This window comes from Tachyglossus aculeatus, chromosome 11 (genome assembly GCF_015852505.1).
Source record: "Tachyglossus aculeatus isolate mTacAcu1 chromosome 11, mTacAcu1.pri, whole genome shotgun sequence".
Classification (NCBI taxonomy): Eukaryota; Metazoa; Chordata; class Mammalia; order Monotremata; family Tachyglossidae; genus Tachyglossus; species Tachyglossus aculeatus.
This window is the reverse complement of record NC_052076.1, coordinates 27614713-27620153: the sequence shown is the minus strand read 5'-3', so window position 1 is coordinate 27620153 and position 5441 is coordinate 27614713.

Sequence of the window (5441 nt, the reverse complement as noted above, 5' to 3'; positions counted from 1 at the left end):
CGCATCTACGAAGGACAGTGGAGAGAGAGACAGATGGGGGAAAAAAGAAAAAAAAATGAATATTACCACTTCCTGCTTAAAGCCTGCATCTCATTTATTGCTAATAATAATGATGATGATAAAAATAATTGTGGTACTTGTTAAGCGCTTCCTATGCGCCAGGCACCGTAGTTAAGAGCTGGGGTGGATACGAGCAAATGGGGTTGAACACATTTCCTCTCCTGCGTGGGGCTCACATTCTTAATCCCCATTTTACAGATGAGGGTAACGGACACAGAGAAGTGAAGCGACTTGCCCAAGGTCGCATGCAGACAAGTGGGAGTGCCGGGATTAGAACCCATGACCTTCTGACTCCCAGGCCGGTTTTATATCCACTACGCCCTGCTGCATGTTGCTCATTTGAGAAGCAACGTGGCTTAGTGGATAATATTAATAATAATGATGGCACTTGTTAGGCACTTACTACATGCTGAGCACTGTTCTAAGCACTGGGATAGATACAAGGTAATCAGGTCGTCCCACATGGCGCTCACAGTCTTCATCCCCATTTTACAAATGAGGGATAGAGCTCAGGCCTGGGAGTCTGAAGGATCTGGGTTCTAACCCCGGCTCCACCACGTGTCTGCTGTGTGATCTTGGGCAAGTCACTTCACTTCTCTGGGCCCCAATTCCCTTATCTGTAAAATGAGGATTAAGACTGTGATACCCATGTGGGACAGGGACTATGTCCAACCTGATTAACCTCTATCAACTCCAGGACTTTAGAGAGTGCTTGGCACATAGTAAGGGCTTATTATTCTTATTCTTCTTATTATTTGACCCACCAAGACTAGCCTCGAAATCATTGGCACCTCCCCTGCCTCCCATGAGACGCTGGGCACCTCCCCAAAAACACACCCTCACCTCGCCCCCCAACTTCGGGGGCACTGGCGCAGAAGGGAAATTATTTCAACATCAGGGCGGTGCCCTGCATATGTGCTTGTTTCGCCTACCACCACCATCAGTCAATCATGCCACGCTAAATGCCCAGTGGGAGAGTGGCACGGCAGTAAGGTGCTCCAGGCAAAGGACGGCTCACAAGGACAGAATGCCCAGAAGACACCATTCTTGCCCTCAAGAGGTTTGCCGCCGGGATAAGAACACTACAAGCCAGAGGGGTCAAGGCACTGTACTAAACGCTGCGGTAGATACAAGCTAATCAGGTTGGACACAGTCCATGTCCCACAGGGAGGCTCACAGTCTTAATCCCCATTTTATACACGAGGGAACTGAGGCCCAGAGAAATGAAGTGACTTGACCAAGGTGTCACAGCAGACAAGTGGCGGAGCTGGGATGAGAACCCAGGTCCCCTGACTCCCAGGGGGATAAAGAAACAAAAAATGAACACTCCAGTTTCCCACTTAAAGCCCGCATCTCATTTGCGAAGTGGCATGGCTTAGTGGCTAGAGCACGGGCCTGGTTCATTCATTCAAACATATTTATTGAGCGCTTACTGTGTGCAGAGCACTGTACACAGTATAGATAGATAGAGACGGTCCCTACCCAACAACGGGCTCACAGTCTAGAAGTGGGAGACAGACAAAAAAACATGTTGAAGGACCTGGGTTCTGATCCCAGCTCTGCCACATATCTGCTTTGGGACCTTGGGCAAGTCATTTCACTTCCCTGGGCCTCAGTAACGTCATCTATAAAATGGAGATTGAGACTTTCCACCAGGCCACGATGCTTCAAGAGTTGAGCGGAACCACCCCCCATGAGGCTCTTTAATGGAATCTCCCAGCCTGGACAGCGCGGTTTTCTTTTATTCTTTATTCATCTAGAGAGGAAACAGCCGCTGGGGAATCCAAAAGATCGGGGATTTAAAACAGTCCCATCTCTGGTGTCTGCCCATCCACCTCCACATCCACCAGAAACTCCTTACCATCAATTTAAAAGTCACTTGATCAGTTCTCCCCCAGCCCCACCTCACTTGATTTCCTCCTACAGCCCAGCCAGAGCACTTTGCTCTTCTAATGCCAACCTACTCACTGTGCCTCGATCTCATCTCTCTCGCCTCTGACCTCTCCCCCACATTCTCCCTCTGGCCTGCAGCTTCCTCTCACGATGCCCGACAGACCACCACTCACCCCACCTTACTAAAATCTCATCACCTCCCAGCGGCCTTACCCGACTAAGCCTTGGTTTCCCCACCCCAATCCCTCCTGCACCATCTATTAGACCTGTGCCCTGTAAGCACTTGATATTCACCTCACCCTCAGTCCCACAGCATTTCAGTACATATCTGAATTAATTTTAATGTCTCTCCCTCAAGCCTGCATACTCCTTGTGGGCAGGGAATGTGCCTCTCAATCCAGTTATACTGACCTTTCCCAACTGCTTAGTACAGTGCTCTGCACTTAGTAAATGCTCAGTAAATACTACTGACTGATTGTCCAGAACTTACTGTGAACTAGGGCTTTATCTTTCTGTTCAAAGGATATAAGACTATTTTGTCTCAAACACTATTTAAACGTTAAAATCCCTATTCTCTAATGATACCTTGGAGCTTAAATAACTCTTTGAATAGAGCTCTCTGAGATTTTCTGGTATTTTTTCAATGCAAATTTTAAAATCCACAGGTCACGTTTAAAAATCCATTTTTCTACCCTGCTCAACTCGGTCCTACAGGATAGCTGGCTTTCATACTGCTGGGGAAAGTAGAGTCTTCCAAGTTCTGGAAACTAAGAGCAAAGAGAGAGATGGGGTTGGTCCCTGATCCCCGTCAGGATCACCTCTCCCTCTTCCGGCCTATCGGCCCCCAGCTCTCCTGTCTTCCTGATCCTCCACAGAGTCCACCTCCTCCAGGAGGCTTTCCCTGACTCATTTTTCTTCTCCCCGGGTCACGACCTTCCTCCCAGAAGCAGCAAGGCCTGGTGGAAAGAGCCGGGGCCTGAGAGTTGGAGGATCTGGGTTTTACTCCCATCTCTGCCACTTGCCTACTGTGAGACCTTCAGAGAGACACATTGCTTCTCAAAATCTGTAAAATGGGAATTCAATACCTGTTCTCTCTCTCCTTCATTCATTCATTCATTCAATTGTAATTATTGAGCGCTTACCGTGTGCAGAGCACTATACTAAGCGTTTGGAAAGTACAACTCGGCAACAGATAGAGACAATCCCTAACTAACAATGGGCTCACAGTCTAGAATTATAACAATAAGAAGCAGCGTGGCTCTGTGGAATGAGCACGGGCTTTGGAATCAGAGGTCATGGGTTCAAATCCCAGCTCCACCAATTGCCAGCTGTGTGACTTTGGGCAAGTCACTTAACTTCTCTGTGCCTCAGTTACCTCATCTGGAAAATGGGGATGAAGACTGTGAGCCCACACGGGATAACCTGATCACCTTGTAACCTCCCTAGCGCTTAGAACAGTGCTCTGCACATAGTAAGCACTTAATAAATGCCATTATTATTATTATTAATAATAATAGTATTTGTTAAGCACTTACTATGTGCCAAGCACGGTTCTAAGCGCTGAGATAGATACAAAGTAATCAGGTTGTCCCACTTGGGGCTCACAGTCTTAATCCCCATTTTACAGATGAGGTAACTAACTGATTGAGAGCCCCTTAAGGGGCTAGGACTGGGTATGACTTGATGATCTTGTATCCCCCAGTGTTCAGAAGGGTCCTTGGGACACAGTAAGCTCTAGATTGTACGCCGGCCCTCTAGACTGTAAGCTTGTTGTGGGCAGAGAATGAGTCTGACGACTCTGTTACACTGTACTCTCCCAAAGGATTAGTACAATGCTCTGCATAAGGAAAGTGGTCAGTAAATACCACTGGTTGATTAACAAAGACCACCATTATTACTATTATCATCTCACCACTTTTGCACTCACAATCCCTGGTCACACTTTGGCTGCAGATGGAATTTACACACCACTTAAGCCCTGCCTCTTATTTGTCCATTGCCTTATGCCAGTCTCCCCAGTTAGATGGTCAGCTCCCGATGGATGACTGTCACGCTTTCTACCTCTCTTGCCCTCTCCCAAATGAGTAGTGACCTGCACACAGCAGGGGCTCAATCAGTCTGATGGACTGACGGTTGGGAGTGGTCCCTTAGACAAACCATCGCATTTATTGAGTGCTTACTGTGTGCAAAGCACTGTACTCAGTGCCTGGGAGAGCACGATGCAACAACCAACACATTCCTGCCCACAACGTGCTCAAGTTTAGACCTGCCAACGTCCAGAAGATGCCTGGGGGTGGATATGGGGGCAGTGCAGGCCCCCAGAAGGCCTGCTTGTCTCCTAACTTGCGGGCTCATTTTTGCTCCCCGCCCCCCACAAGGGACCCAGTGGGTTTTAGGTGAGCCAAACTTCTTCGCGTCCCCTCTTGGAAACCCCAGTGAGAGTTCATCACCTGACTTGACAGAGCGCTTCCTGGCAGATGTTTGAAGTAAGGGAAATCCGTTCTCGTTTCCCCCCCTCTCCCAATGTGCACTGCTCCAACCCCGATCAGGAGCAGACTGGTTGGCACGATCCCGTTCCCGGCAGCCCCGGTGCTTGGGAAGGAGACCGCAGCGGTGCCCGCTGGGACTGGAGTGAAATTCACTTCCTGCAGTCAAGCCAGGCTGCCCCTCGGAGCCCGCTGGCCCTTGTGGCACAGGGGTGGGCAACCTCACGAGCCTCCCTCCCCACTCAAAGCAAACTTCAGGGCCTGCTCAGCTTGGTCAGGGACTGAAGCCAGTGGGGGCGAGCCAGTTCCCGGATTTCTGGCTCCCGCGAGTCACATTTTGGGGTGAGGTGCGGGGGGAGGGGGAGGGCGTGGAGGGGAGAGGTTTTAAGCCCCGCTCCAGTTCTGGCTCTAGTTCTACTCTCAAAATAGGTATTTCAAGATTAAGTTCAGAGAATTTGTTCGGGGGGTGAGGGGGAGAAGGGGAGAAAAGGGGAGAGAGGGAGAGAGCGAGCCTGGACGATAACAGGAAGTTCTTTAGAGATCAGCCGAATGAACGGTACGCGCCATGAAGGTTCTGGGAGAGTTGCCAGCCAGGCTCTTTGGCGAAGAGGTGCCGTATGAACCTGATCCATAAAGAAGAGTCTAATTCAGAGTGCGCCGTGTGCATAGGCTCTACCCCAACGGCACCTTCTCTGGGCGGGGGATCGGTTCCGGGCCAGAAGGCTGAGCTCACGTTCCTTGGCGCGGGCTTAAGTTAGACGAGACGGTGAGGGAGCCGTGCCAGGGCAGAGGCTGGCATCAGAAGAGCCCAGCGCCGACCGCAATGGAGAAAAGGGGGTGGGCCTCTACCGGACCTCCAATCACTGAGACCACCTGCCCCCCGCAAAGAAAGTCACTCCAAACTCCCAGTCAGTCGTAGTTATTGAGTGCTTACTGTGTGCAGAGCACTGTACTAAGCACTCAGGAGAGTACAATACGACCATAAACAGACACGTTCCCTGC